The sequence below is a fragment of the Sinohyriopsis cumingii genome, chromosome 18 (assembly GCF_028554795.1).
Source record: "Sinohyriopsis cumingii isolate HCF-2022 chromosome 18, ASM2855479v2, whole genome shotgun sequence".
Lineage (NCBI taxonomy): Eukaryota > Metazoa > Mollusca > Bivalvia > Unionida > Unionidae > Sinohyriopsis > Sinohyriopsis cumingii.
The window spans coordinates 4985514-5002071 of NC_142978.1; the positions used below are offsets into that span (position 1 = coordinate 4985514).

The 16558-nt window shown below is 35.3% G+C and overlaps 1 long non-coding RNA gene across 1 annotated transcript in view; it reads right to left on the bottom strand.

Moving 5' to 3' along the window:
• Positions 1-2348: 2348 nt before the first annotated feature.
• The window catches only part of LOC149775996 (uncharacterized), a 35499-nt gene continuing 21289 nt past the window's right edge, over positions 2349-16558 (bottom strand). The window contains exons 2-6 of the long non-coding RNA XR_016416062.1: positions 14088-14188; positions 12387-12533; positions 10931-11114; positions 9197-9372; positions 2349-3818 (exon numbers count right to left, since the gene is read on the bottom strand). This is a non-coding gene — a long non-coding RNA (uncharacterized LOC149775996). The remainder of the gene's footprint in view (positions 3819-9196; positions 9373-10930; positions 11115-12386; positions 12534-14087; positions 14189-16558) is intronic.

The window sequence follows — 16558 nt, forward strand, 5'->3', positions numbered from 1 at the left end:
GCCTTCGGGGAACATAACAAACAAGAGGGGGCCGACTCGAATGGTCTGCAAAGATCGGAAGTGGATGACCCCCCCCCAAAAAAAACAAAGTACGAAACAGATCGACTGGGAATACTAGTCGTGCATTTTTATATATATTTGAAACCGTTTAGAAAGAAACACATGTTACTATTAATTTTTCATTGTTCTTTGAAACATCTTTGTCTTCATCATCATCATCATAATCACCATCATCATTATCGTCATCTTTTTCCTTCTTTTTCTTATTCTTCTTCTTAAGAATGCATACACATATCAGCTTTAGGATATTGTTCTGAAAATGTCCCCTCCCCTTTAAAATCCCCTCCCCTTTAAAATATATTTGACACACACACACACACACACACACACACACACACACATATATATATATATATATATATATATATATATATATATATATATATATATATATATATATATATATATATATATATATATAAAGAATTCTGCATGAGCACTTAAAATATTTCTAGAGATACGAATTAATCTTATAAAATCCAAACAATCTGAAGAAAAATTAACATATAACTCGAAAAACTGGCTTTAACAAGAGTACGACTTGACAGCAAGTGTTTTAAGCCCAGCAAAATCTTCTCTTCATTCATGCTCTACTTGGTTGCGATACAACCCGCCAACTTTAAAGAATTGCAAACGGTGTTGTACTCACGGAAATTTGAAGAGTATGCAGATAACTTAAACAAAGTCAACTGTGATGCTGATGATGCAGTTTTGGCTGGAAAAGAAAACCTTAATTGTTTACAGTGGTAAATCAACTGATACCTTACAATGGCTTCATTATAATCATTTATGTGAGAAGGTAAAGATCTCGACATTTGCCCAAATGAGGTCACTACCTCCTAAATCTGCTTCAGCCAAGTAGCACTCGCTCTGTGTCTGCTATCCAGGTCAAGTCTGGCAAGATAATAAAATAAATTAGACCCCATTAAGTGGGGATGGTACAAGTCCAAAGAGGTCTTGTTCATGTAGCCAGCGATACCCAACCAACACCAAGCAGCCAGTTGGAGATGATCAGATGCAACTGCAAGACTGGTTGTAGCACTGCAAGATACACATGCCGCAAACATAATCTTGGATGTTCACCTGCCTTTGGTGAATGTCGAGGTTCTTGTTGTATCACTGCTCGTCCTTTGGACTATAATATGGATGAGACAGAAGATTATGAAGACTGACATGTTGATTTGTACCATTTCCATATATGACCGTTCCAAGTAATTCTTTACTGTGTTTATTTCAATATTACATGAGAAAATTAGACAATAATAACTGATGCTGTCAGTCTTAGTATTTGTACAAGTTTCACATTATTGATTTGTTAAATATTTCCAGTTATTGTCATATTCAATATGAATATTTATAATCTTCACTGATAAATTAATAATATTTAACCTATTATACATTTTTAAAGGGAAACAAACATGGTTGTCTCTAGTTCTTTATCTACACAACTTCCGTTGCCGGGTATAGTTTTACTTTCAATGTGAACGAAACATCTGTTCACTAGATGCAGTGATGCGCATGCTCAGCAGTTCGCATTTAGCGAAGAAAGCTGAAGAAAATGCGATTATTTTACACCCTGGTAAATGAGCTATTTTATATTTGTAGGCTACTCTTTTCGATTTACGGGGCATTTGATGGGTACATTATTATCTTATTACTTTATAACATTTTATGCGCGTGCGAGAAAGACAATCCAACAAGGAAGTACTCCTCAACCTGAGGAAATAAAAACAACCCCAAAACACTGAGATGCCCAATATAACCCCAAAACAAACCCAAAACACTGGGATCCCCAATATAACCCCAAAACAACCCCAAACACTGGGACGTACAATATAACCCAAAACAAAAATAAAAACAAACAAATCTAATAAAGAGGTCCTTTAAAAATAATTGTTTATAGTTCTATGTTATGGGGTACGTTTTTGTTTAGATTATCTGATAAATATTCCACAATACTGCAATATGAACAAAAGTGTCTTTCCAAAAAAATATGTTTAAACACGCCAGCTATTTGATTGTCATTTAAAAAGAATATGTAATGTATACATACTAATATTGTAAATACAATACAAATGTATTTTAAAAATAAGTATAAAAGTAATGTATACATACTAATATTGTAAATACAATACAAATATACTTTAAAAATAAGTATAAAAGTAATGTATACATACTAATACTGTAAATACAATACAAATGTATTTTAAAAATAAGTATAAAAGTCGGATAAATATAGGTAGAAAAGTCGGATAAACATACGAGTTCTAATTATTAAAACTATTTATTTTTATCAAATACGAGAACATTTCTTTATTTTAAAATTATGATGTAACTATTAACCATTCTGTACAATAGCATTTATATTTTTATTTGTATTTACCACTGATTTTGTAAAGAAGAGTTGTCATCTGAATTGTTTAATTATTACGTCGATTCTTTAGGTATATGTATAAGGTTATTCTATACTAATACTATTACTACTACTACTGCTGCTACAACTACTAATGTCCGAGTTATTTGTTCTTTTAAATATAGTCAAAGCATTAATATTTTTAATGATACTTAATTATGAAGTTAAAAAATAATTCTAAAGCCATTTATATTCAAAATGCATAATTTTGCAACGGGTGGTACATAATTAACAAAATATGGTAAAGTCTATATTCTACTTACATGATACTTTTATCATTTTTATTTTAATTCTACCATCTATTGCGGTTGGTATCTTCCAAGTTGTATACAGTGTAGATGTACCTACTGTGTCACAACTATCCACCTTACAATGAACATTACGCTGATCTGTCTGCTTGAAAATAGCATTTCTTTAACATTGCACTCGCCTTTGATATTATTTTTCCGGTTTGGCATTTGTAAATTATGAAGGGATTAAATAATTCTCAGCTAGACTGGAACTGTGCCAGGGGAATACTTTCAATGAGAGGAGGCTGGAGTTAGGATTCATAATGGAACTGTGCCAGGGGAATACTTTCAATGAGAGGAGGGTGAGGTTAGGATTCATAATGGAACTGTGCCAGGGCAATACTTTCAATGAGAGGAGGGTGAGGTTAGGATTCATAATGGAACTGTGCCAGGGTAATACTTTCAATGAGAGGAGGGTGGGGTTAGGATTCATACTGGAACTGTGCCAGGGGAATACTTTCAATGAGAGGAGGGTGGGGTTAGGATTCATAATGGAACTGTGCCAGGGGAATACTTTCAATGAGAGGAGGGTGGGGTTAGGATTGTATTGGTAATAAAGAGATAGCATTTAAATAGTTATTTACAGCTATGACGCCACCTGCTTTTTCGTTGTGTTAGTGACATGCATATGAAAGAGGTACTCAGTCTCTGTTTAAAGTCTGATTATTCGGTACTGTCATTTATAGCCAATGTATTCTTGGGGGGTTGGGGTATGATTAAAGATTGCACAGTCAGAGAAACTTTAATCGATTTTGTTTTACTGTTATGTTACATTAAGTTTCAACAGTTTCGAACTGTGTTATTGTCTTCATCATAAAATGCTGCTTATGGTCAATACATGCCTTCGTACTTTTTAGGAACTACTGTCAAGGTTGTTTAGAACTGACTAGAATCCATTTAACTTGCTAACAGTGCGTGCAGAAAAAGATTTCACGTTCAATTTCTTCAATTTTGTTTCAAAATGCACTTCTCCATGCCACTAAATGGATTATCCGTAAGTGTCAGTGGCATTTCATTTTCACCACATATAGACTCCATTGCTGTACAATCAAAACCTGTGGATAAAAAGGTAAGGAATTGTTTTGATTTTTTATTACAAATTATTCTTTTAAACACTGTTAAATGCTGCATGATACTTAATCGAAAGAAATGGGACATCACTACGAGTTTCTTCATAATCAGAATACCTTCCTCCACCCACCTGTACTGCATTACTAATAGTTCTTAATAGCAATCTCACCCCATTTCTTTTAGATACCAGACACATTGTCTGTTTCCACAGTAACCTTAGGGGCCCCGAGTGGCCGAGTGGTCTAAAGCTCTCTCCGTTACGGATCACTGCCATCTCACCTCTGTTTGTGTGGGTTCGAGTCTAGGATTCGACCAATGTGGGTATGTGAGAAAGCTTTCCAGTAGCTTCTCGTGGGTCGGTGGTTCTTCCCGGCGTTTTCCCGGGTTCTTCCTCTACTATTAATACTGGCCGCCATACATAGCCTATCGTGTGCTGAAAATGGCGTTAAACCCCACAACAACAACAACAATGACCTTCTTTTTAGACATTGAGAAGAAATAAAAACTTTGGAGGTCAATGTGAAGTGAGCAGCGCCCTATCCAAACGTGGTATACCCGTATACCATATAAGGCAGGATGAAATCGCTCTCACAACGGTATGACACAATGGTCGGTTCAGATATTGAATTGAATGCCTAGAATGGCTTGTCATTGGCATGTTTGTAGCATAAGCTACTCCCGGCGCTTAGAATGCCTCGCTCTTCACGAACCTCACACTCTATCACCAATTACAGCTTAATATAACGCATTACTTTTGGACGTTTTAAAACTGTGGTGCAACAATATTTGCATAAGCACTCTGTACAAGTTTTCGAAATACTTTTTCACGTTTCTCACCTTCATACTATATATAGATCCGTCTACACACCTATTAATCAACAAAGGACGCTTTTTTATTATTGAACAGTACTTGGGGCGTTATTGATACGGTCATAACAGAATATTACTTAGAAGCACAATCACAAATGTTAACAGTAAGTCGAGAGCTAAAGACATTTAAACAAAAGTGTTTTCTTAATGAGCACTAAAAGGCAATTGCATTCAACATGTGTCGACAGTTATAACAATCCTTTGTTACTGTCATTTTCTAACCTTGTTTCTCGTCCTTGCCTGAGTTAAGTTCGAATTATGTGTTCAAAACAGATCGACTTGGGCTATCAGTTGTGCATTTTTTATTGTTGAAACCGTTTAGAAAGAAACACACATTACTTAAAATGTTTCATCTTTCTTTTCAATATCGTTATTTTGTCATCATCATCATGATCATCATCATCCTTTTCATTATCATCATCATCATCTTATTATTATTATTATTATTATTATTATTATTATTATTATAGTATTATTATTATTATTATTATGATTATTATTTTTATCATCAGTGGTTAGCGTCCTAACTCGCGACCAAAAGGGTTTATATACAAGAGTTGGATCAACAAGGATCGGTGTCATGGCGCGTTCCTTTTGCAAGATAAATAACTCCAATCGCTTCGGTATTAAATAGCCTACTTGTGTCGCTGTACCGTAAAAACCAGACCAAACATTTGTTAATAATTTAGCGCTAGCCACTGAACGAGATGCACAAATAAAATGTCACTTGTATTCGATGGATGCATTGTCTCTTCTTTGATCTATCTCACATCTACGTGCACGGTTGCTACCTTACTTTATTTTATTTTTGTCATGATGTATTAAAGAATTATCGTCCAGTAATATGTTCACTCTTTCACCTTTAGCAAAAGGAAATACAATTAAAGTTTTAAGGTAGTCCAGTCTTGATATTAAAGGAATTAACGCTGTACTCTGGTTGCCATGTCAGAAATGCTTTTATATTAACTTATTATTTAAATGAAGAAACATATGTTCATAAAATTGCTAGCGTTTGCATAAAAAATAATTAACTTAAGCACACGAATATATAGATTTCATTTGGTATCCATTCTTTCCTAGAAAATTATATTTTACCACTAATTATGACAGAAAATGTATGAACGAGAATGATTTATAATAAAAATTAGTAGTAACAAATAATTAAGTACTTTGTTGAATTTATCACTACAGTGCCAGCAGAAGAGTACAAGGGCAAATGCGTTTCCTATTATTACGACTCTACGATCTTACACTAAGAGAACAGAGCGAAAAGCAACAAGCTTTGTAAAATTCAGCAAATAATTTATTTCCCTATAATACAAAAGCAAAGAATGTAAAAGGAACTTACGGTATTGTGAATGAAATTCCAAATAATCCTAGAATTTCTAATACAAGTTCTAGTATTTAAAGCTCTTAAACGCTGAAAGTGTTGATGTACATATGATGGCCTGTGCCGTAGTGATGTGCCGACAGTCCTGTTTATAAATAACAATAATACAATCTAAGAATATATCCTTATTTGAATTTCACTATAATTCAAACTCTCTATTTCCAAGAATGTTATTTGTGAGCACTTTGTATTTCCAGAGAACAATAATTGGAATGAAATAATCAGAACAAATAAATTCAAGCCCAAATAATATACTGGCCACCACAATAATACAACTGATTCTGCTGAGATCTAACAGCACGAATGAATAATATCTAGAAAAACAAGAATATATTGTCTTTTACTGTACCTCATGTCACAAAAAGCATTTTGTAAACACATAACTAATGGAAAATAAAATTCTAGAAGACTTCTAATGTTTACAAAATAAAATCTTGGTTATAATTAGAAGTCTATTACTATAATTATAATATAAAATATAGAAAACAACAGGAAGATCCGGCAATTCATGGAGAATTTCGAATGTTCTAGACTCAGATCGAGATAAACATGTTGTTTACGAAACCTTAATAAATGATTCAGGTCAGGTAGAAAATGACCTTGATTTTGGACAAGGTCAAGTCCAAAATATAATTATCCAAAGCTTATAGTGAAAACAGAAAAAAGCTAACAAACAAACAATGCATTTACAAAGTGCTCACCAAAAATAACATTGTTGGAAATAGAGACTTGAATTTGTAGTGAAATTTCAAAAAAGGATATATTTTTGTTTTGTTTTATTGTGATCCAACAAAAGAGTGCTGACATATCACACCTACACTGACCACTACAGGCACATCAACACTTGGATTTTCACTAAAGTTTATTATGAACTATAAGCGTTAGGATTTGCGTCTATAATTCTTGGATTATTTGGGATTTCATTCGCAATACCGTAAGTTCTATTTTAAAAAATACCTTTTCACTTTGTTTTCAAGGGAAATAACTTATTTTTTGAATTTGATAAAGCTTGCTGCTTCTCACTCTTTTTATTACTTATTTAAGACCAAACAGTCGAAGTATATTGTTATCATTATTATTATTATTATTATTATTATTATCCAAGACATAAAGAAACATATGCATGTGCATACATATTCCATAAGGAACACAGTGATGAAATAAAGCTGAATGGAAGAACTTAGCATATGTAAATAGGTATAAACTATAATCGGAGGCGAAGATGAAATATAAGTATGACTATTAAGTATTAAATATATAAATGGGGAGTAGAGCATGTTGGTTTTGGCATCAGATTTTACAATGTTAGCATATTTCAATGCTAAATGCGTGAAGGTTGTTAAATATTTAAAAGTCACGATTCATCAACTAAACATAATGGACCCAGATGTTCGTACTGTTCTTTCATTAATGAAAATACTTATTTTAGTAGCAGCAAGGAAACATTTCATGTACATTATTGATACTAACTGTGCAACATCTAGTGTTATTTATTTGATAACTAACTCAAGAATGCAACTTAAAGATGTATATTCCTCTCTATGGCCCTTCTTTTAACCGTTATTTATGAAATTAACTAAACATATTTCTATTTATTTCTTTTAACATTTGATACTATAACATTTTACAAACTTAAGCACCTTGTACAATAATTCTACAAAAAGGAGCCGAAATTCAACTTTAATTCTGAAATAGAAGGTCTGTTTAAAGAAACGCTGGATTCAATGTTTAGATACTGTCAGATATATCTTGAAAGTTTTAAGTCTATAAATATTTATAATTTTCACTGATCAATTCATAATATTTAACCAACTATACATTTTCAAGGAGAAACAAAGTTGTTTGTCTCTATTTCTTTATATACGGACTATCAATATATGCAAAACTTTCTGTTGCAGGGTATTGTTTTACTTTCAATATGAAGGAAACTAGATGTAGTGCTGCGCATGCTCAGCAGTTCGCATTCAGCAAAGAAAGCTTAAGAAAATCCGGCTGTTTAACACCCTTGGAAATGAGCTATTTTATATTTGTGGGCTGCATTATTTAATTTACGGGGTGTGTGATGCACATAATATTATTTTATTTAAATACAATTTTATATGTGTGAGGAAGAAAGACAATCCAACAATGAAGTGCTCTTCAACTGAAGGAACCCACGCAAACAGAGGTGAGATGACAGTGATCCGTAACGGAGAGCGCTTTAGACCACTTGACCATTCGGGGGCCCCAGGAAAATTGTTAAGTCTCTCCATTCCTTTGTCCTAAACATCAATGGTTTTCCTTAGTTCTTCCATCCGTGATCAAATCAATGTCTCTTAAATACTATTGCAAAGTTTTAAGGAACTTAATCCATGAATAGGACAGTTACAGGCTTTTAGCTGACACCTATGTACCACAAGCACAAGCCAAATGGCCGAATTTAAAAAATGCACAAAACTTAAAGTTTAATTGTGATTTCGCTAATCAAGATAAACACTTCAAATAAACTGTAATTAGTTTTTAGTTCAAACACCAATCTGGAAATTACTAGAAATTAAACTTGACTGTTTAACTTTCTTAGAAAATTCAATTTTAAAAAATGATGCATATTTTTATATGAAAATTTAAACTTAAATTTTAATGAAAATTTTAAACCTGAAGTTGACAGATTTTGTTCCACGGCAAAGTCTCTCCATTCCCTTGTCATAAACATCAATGGTTTTCCTTATCAGGTGTGAAGCAATTAAACCAGAGCTTGTGAATAAAAGGTAACACCTGAAATCTGGTAGCATCAATATACGCAAGCTAGGTCTAACCAAGTACATGACATCATTTCCACCCATGAAGGGGAGGAGTCTTCAGATGTTAGGCTTCCAGTAGTGTTGAAGAGTTGGTGACGTTTTCTTAAACCAAGCTAGAATGCCGTCTCCTAGTTATTTAAGAGAGAGAGAGAGAGAGAGAGAGAGAGAGAGAGAGAGAGAGAGAGAGGATAATTCTTGTATTTTACATGCAGCTGTTGTTACTGAAACCATGAAAGGGTACAAGAAGAGGAAGACAACTTTTTAAAACTTGGATATATTCCACATAACAAAAGAGTCACATATCTGACTGATGATACTCTACCAAGTTCCAGTGCTGCATCTGTTCCAGTGACCAGAAGAATGGATGCAGACAAGTTCTCTCTCATAGCAGTGACAAAGCCGACAAATGGGGGTCTCAAGTCAGTTCAGGCACCAGACTGTAATGGCACACCTGGGTCTGCAAACATTCTACAACCATCATCCAAAGCAAAACTGGACCTGAAAGAGACAAATTTGAATGAGCATGATGGGACACGTATGATCTGTATGGAAAAAAAAATGTTGAAATGTGGAATGATATCATTCATCGCCATGGCAATCAAGTCAACATATGTGGTAGACCAGAGTTCCAAATTGCTAATGAAATAAAATGGGGACTTGCTTGGAAGCATACTATGACGTGTAAAAACTGCAGCTTTAAGTCACCAGAGTATAAGTTGTATGAGGAGATAAAAACAAATAAACCTGGGCCAAATCCTGCTGCTGTAAATATGATGTTTCAAGCTGGACTACAAGATACACCAATGGGCAACACCAGGGCTAGATACTTGCTTGCAGCCACTGACATTCCGCCACCTAGCAGAACATCTATGCAAAGGGCCTCCAACCTTGTAGGCAAAGCAACTGTGGACTGAATGAAATGGACATGACAGAGAAGCTGAAACTAGCCAGACAAGTTAATGTTATGCGTGGTGTTCAGCATCCTGAGCAAATAAATGTTGCTTTTGATGCGAGATACAATGCCATTAGCTTTGGACATGAAAAGAAACCTGGTCAAAGTTCATCACAAGGTGTTGGAATTGCCTGAGAAACTGTTACAGAGAAGCAATACATTGTGGGGGCTACAGTAGAATACAAGCTGTGTTGGATTGGAGCATGGCTGAAGGGGAAAGGTTTTGATGTGCAATGTCCAGGAGGCCATGTTCACTGCACAGCAAATCTGTCACCAGTTGCACCACATTCAGAGTATGAAATGGCAAGAGAAATGGGAAACAAGTTTGTACTGCAAGAGATTCTCATTAGACATGCAACAACAGCTGGAGATGCACAGGCTGCTGCTGGCTTCCAAAATGCTTACACCATTCTGCATCCAATGTGGAAAGTAGAAAGACTGTCGGATCCCATCCATTTGGGTCGTTTACAGTTCAAACGGTGTAATTCTGCAATATTTAGTGAAAACATGTTTCCAGGAATAAGAACAAGAGAAGGAAAAAGGCTCAAACAGAAAATTGTCAGCCAAGACATTAAAGCACGCTGCGGTTTCATCTTCCAGCAAATGATGGAGGGCAATAGTGGTGATGTTACAAAAATTAAATGTCAACTTCCCCAAGTACTGGATGCCACTCTGCGCTATTATTCAGAGGAATGCTCCAAATGCCGGCATTATTCAAAGGTCTGTGGGGGAGGAAGTACTAACAGCTGAGGGATGCGATCAACACACCTGGGCCCTCATCAAGTGACTCATCTCAACATGACAGAAAATGATAAGAATATCCTGCTAGAAGTTCTGAAATTGAAACTCTCTTGTGATGTTATAGAAAGACTGCAACTGAACACAAACACACAGAAATGTGAGGCGATGAACAGATCAATCAGTTTTTCATTACCTAAAAATGTGAACTATTCCAGAAACGTTGAGGTAAGAGTGCATTCAAGAATACACAGACTCAATAACAGCCTGGGTTCATCACTTAAAATAAAAGTGACATACTTGGGAAGTAAACTTTCAACAAGGACTCTGAGATCACTGGAGACAATGGATAAAAACTGCACTTACCATCAGTTGTATCAAAAGCATCCACAAACCAGGAAACGTATTCTAGCAAGACGAGTAAATTTGATTCAGGCCCATCTGAGGTACAGGACACAGCAAGGCAATAGGAAGTCTGACTACTGCAAAGGACTGCTAGTCACCAAGGGCGATCACTCATATGCAAAGGTTTAGCAGGAGCCAATGGACACTGCAGACAGAAAAAGTTATCTTAATTCCATGTGCAAAATGTAAGTGCTCAAAGACACCATGAAGACCACATTGTACAGAAGGGAAAACTGTAGTGGCGAAATTCGTAGGTAACACAACGCATGTTATGTGCAGTTGTGTTACTTACTACCCCCTGATGAGACCTATGGAGAGGTCGAAACAGTTTTCTCTTAATATGAAGACAAAAATAAAGAAATTCAAAAGCAAAATAAATAAAGATTAAAAAAATCAAAATTAAAATAACATGACATGACAATACATGACTTATTAGACTAGATGAATGAATGAATGAATGAATGATTGAATGAAATGAAGGAAGGACGGAAGGAAGAAAGGGAGGGAGGTAGGAATGTATTTAAGAAAGCACTGTGAAACCAGCATGGTCTTCTAAAATAAAGACCACACTCTTTCCTTTCTCCTTGTTACTCAACACATCCATCCATCCATCCATCCATCCATCCATCCTTCCATGCCAGACATAAATTGATATGGATGTGGGTGGGTGTAAAGGATATATCATGATACCTGAATTTATTCCAGATTACAATTTCAACTTTATCATGCAGCCTGGATAGTCACCATGGCCATTGCAATGACCATAACCTTTGCAATACTGTCTATTATTGTTTATGGAATGACGCTCTAGAACCAGATGATGCACATTCACACACAAACTATTATGGCGTAAATAGGATGCATCTAGCTCCTTTGGTATAGTCAGACTTCTCGACTTCACCATCAGTGCCAGTCTGTGAACATGTTTTTTCTTCCATGTGTTTGTCACGGGATCCTTATGTGACAATAGGCCATATAATCCATTGGCTGTTACATTTCCTGCACATATTTTACAAACACTATTATGTGCTATTACAACTTCTATATGGTGTAGGAATACATTACTGCTGATAAAAATGAGTGTCATCTCCAACAAATACATTTCTGTGAATTTATAGGTAAAAATTAATTTTAAAATTTTTAAATTTTTAAAATTAATTTTAAAAATATTTAATTAAATTTTTTAAATTTTAGTTATATTTTCTGATTGCTACAGTCAATATACACATGGTGTGAAAGTCGCATGTGTCTATCATTAATAATAAATATTTTTACAGCAATTTAAAGTTGAATTAATGCTGCCCTGACAGGACATAGAACACAATTAATTTTACTATATGTTCTCTACATTTGTTTCTCAGTACTGACCTTTCTACTGTGTGACAATCAATACAAATCATATGTTAATCTAAAATACCTTCAAAGATGATTTCACGATGAAGTTCTCATCAAAGGTTGACCTGCTCTTTTTTGAGATGCTGGACTGTCAACAGATCAGCATGTAAACAGAACACAGATTTCACTTCCGGATCATCACCAAGGCCTCCTTATTACTCACTGTGCACTGTCGCCGAAATACACAAAGACAACTACACCCTGAGCTCATATTCTCAAGAATAAACAATTACCTTTAAATCCCTACCAAAAAAGCATAAATAAAAATCTTCAATCACCACCGAAATGAGAGAGGGAAAAATGTTCTAAAAATAGACTAGAACTACATTCGTGGGTACTGAACTGGAAGTATTAATTGTGACCCGATTCCATGTGTGCGGAGCATAATGGATGACCAGGGTACTAGCCTTAAAAAGAGTATGTCAACGGTTTTGCATTTACTCAAGTTAAATAGTAATTGCTGTTCTAAATTTGACTATTAATATAGTTTGACCAAAGTATCTTCAGTCATGATTGTTGAATGCTCTGCGACTTAAATATCGCAAAAAATCTTCGAGATGAATATTATTCCTTGCCATGAACTTTCGGGTACTAAACTCGGGTCAAGAAAAGACGAAGTCGGGTCTGTTATATCAAATGACAAGTTAGCATGATTTTTATTTTCATCACGCGCAGCTTTTCGGTGTGACATTTCTGCGCGAGTCATTCAATCTGGTTTGTAGTCGATCACATCTTTAGGTTGACCTCCTCCTAAAATGTCCACGTATTTTGATATTGATTCTGCCCTATTTATTTCTTGGGGCGTTTATATAACGACATTTTAAGGAATATGAATGCATGAGGATGAAAATAAAGTACAATTTCGCTACTTAAAAGTATATGTAAGCAAGTTCTAAAAAATTACATCCATTACTGAAATAGTTGGTACGGAATGCCCACATGACTTGTATAACTTGTACATTAGTAACATTTTACCTTTTTTATATTTAGTATCATGGAAGGCAACTCGTTGAAATTATTATGATATGCAAATATTGTTTCACCAAGGTGGCGTTACAAACAACTTGAACACTATTTAACTTTATCTAACGCTATATGTATGTGTAAGGTCCGAGTCGAGACAGGCAGTATAATGCTGGGTATAGTCAGAGATATGAAGAACGTGACACTAGAAATTCATTGCGTAAAATATGAATACATTATGAACTTACTAGAATATAAAATTAACCTGCGTTATTGAAGCTGATAGTGTATCACATTGTAAATATCAAGTCTAACCCCTATGGGGTGTAATGGGCACACCTCGTTCCAAACCTAGCGACCTGCTCGACCACTTGACCTTACATTTTGGAAAGTTAGACTTATTGCATTTACCGCATCATCTAAGAGGTACTGCCGTTTTCGTACGCAATGCCGTGTCGGGAAATACTGAATTAAACTGTATTATTGCCTAAAAATAGGCAATAAAAGTGTAAAATTTAAAAAATATATTCCAGTCAACATGATGAAAATAAAAATTCTCTCAGGAAAAATGTTATTAAAATTTAGTATACCACTTCCCTATAATGGAGAAAATTGTTTTTGTTGTTGTAGGCTTTAACGCCATTTTCCCATTTTTCAACACAAACATGGCGGCCAGTATTAATGGTGGAGGAAGAACCCGGGAAAACCCCGGAAAAAACAATCGATCCACGAGAATCTACTGGCAAGCTTTCTCACATACCCACATTAGCCGAATCCGAGACTCGAACCTACGCAGACAAAGGTGAAATGGCAGTGATCCGTAACGGAGAGCGCTTTAGAACACTCAGCCACTCGGGGCCCCTATAATGGAGAGAGAGAGAGAGGGGGAATGAAGGTGCGTAATACTATTTTTAAAAATAGATTGATAATGAATCACTCATTCACATATAGGCAAAATAATAAATGTCATGTTCATTAAAACAATTATTGAACAGCTTTTTGAAATGTAGATTATGACATTAGTCAGGCCAGATGAATATTGAGATAGCAAATTGATTGTCGCAGGCAAAAAACAAATAAGAGATAAAGACTTCTAATTAATTTCCAGCGCCGATCCGCATATTGTTTTGTACTCTACAATTACTGAGATGCAGTAGTCCAGGTGTCTCTCCATAATCAGACAACGACGATTGAATTTCAAAATTAATAAACAATGGGAGATGTTCAGTACTACATAAGACCAGAACGTACAATATTTTCAAACAGACTAATTAGACCTGCGTAAAATCTATAATTTATTAATATTTGTCACTGACGTGGACAAGCCAGCCCGATAAAAAAACTATTCCTCAATGGCAAAACCATTTCCCGTCACATTATATATATATATATATATAAGGTAAAGAAGACATTGTACATGTATTCCTGAACGTAGTTTCTTTTATGAACGTATGGTACAGCATCATAAATAGAAAACAAGTCCATCTTTGAAGCTCCATAGCGGAGGAAACTTCTCCAATGAGGAAGTTGAAATTGTACTGTTATTTGTTGATAATTCCAATTTCACACGCGTAGTCACATTTTTGTTGTTGAAAGTTTTAGCTCATATTATGAGGTTTTAGGTTTTATCTCTTGAATTACACAGGTGGTTGAAATTTAAATGTGTGTCGAGATATTCACTTTCTCACGTTGAATCGAATTGTTTGTACTAAATGTCCAATTTCATATTCTGAGTTGTTGGATTTTATTTGTTGAATCACACTGCGGTGGTTGAAAGTTTCATTTCCTATGTCGAGAAATCTCCATAAGTTTACAAGACATTGTTTTATTTTTACTCCACTGTTTACTCTTGCTCCCGTTTTATTCTGTGTGATGTGGATAATATTACTTTTAGTAAAGCCGTTATGCAATGACCAGCTGACCCGTTTTTCGGCCAAATGATTGGATCCAACAAAAAAGCCTTCAACAAAACAACAACAACATAGAAGGACAACCCTATCTGTATAAGACCTAAGATGACTATTATTGTCCAGAGTTTTTAAAATTTCAAAGATGAAATCTTTTTAATGAGAGGCTAAATGATTTCCAGAACGAAAGATTACATAACTTCAGTTAAAATTTTCGTTTAGGTCAGTAGTAGTAAGGTGGGCCACTTTACCGTCAAGGGGAATTAGCATTACAAGACCCCTTGGGCAACTCTAGCGTCAAGGGAAAATTAACATGGAGAAAAATCGTGGGTCAGATTAGCGTCAAAGGAAATTTAACATGGCGAAAAATCGTGGGTCACTCTAGCGACAAGTGGAATTTAACATGGAACTATAGTGTGGGTCTGTCTAGCGACAAGGGGAAATTAACATGGGAATAGAGTTTGGGTTTGTCTAGGGACAAGGGGAATTGAATATGGGATTTTTTTTTTTTTAAATTTAAATTTAAATTTAAATTTAAAAAAAGGGGTAGGCAATGGAAAGGCTATCTCTTTTCGAGAAATATGGCTGGCCCTGAAAAGGGCCTTTGGGTTTATGTTAATATTAATATTAACATAGATGGCATCTGTCACATCTTCTTCTTCTTCTTCTTAAACTCCTTCTAACTGCCGGTCCATACACAAGTACCCTCTTGAGACATCCTTGTCTTTCTATGTAAACTCTCCTCATCCATTGACTAGTATCTGTCCTATCAACAACAGTCCACTTGGACCTGACATACATGAGCATGTCCGTCCTAAACATCATGGAAGACACAAGGGTGGATGACTCAACTGTGGTCCACATCTTGAAGCGACGAGAATAGGTGAATCAATGCAGTGAACTGCGCTTATTTATAGGTACAGGAAGGATTGAAACGGATTGAATTCATTCACCAATCCGAACACGCGTTACAAATATCAGTCAGCTCGCATCCAATCCGAAGAGAGCAGTCTGTGACGTCACGTGGTCTATATAGATTCGTTAGCGCTTGTGTGCAGTCAGTCTATGCGACAGTGATTCAACATGACGGAAACTCAGAAAACGATCCATTGTGGTGCACCAGCAGGGGAGACTGCCCAAGGGAACCCGGACTTACTTTCAGAAGAGGTACATTGGGATTTTGTGGATTTTCTTACCTCGCAAGAATTTGTTCCGGAACCTTCGTTACCTTCTTCATTACCGCAAGTGGAGAATTTTAGACAGAGACAGAAAGAAGAATTGGAGAAATTTATGCAACGACAAAAGGAAGCGGAACAAGCTTTTC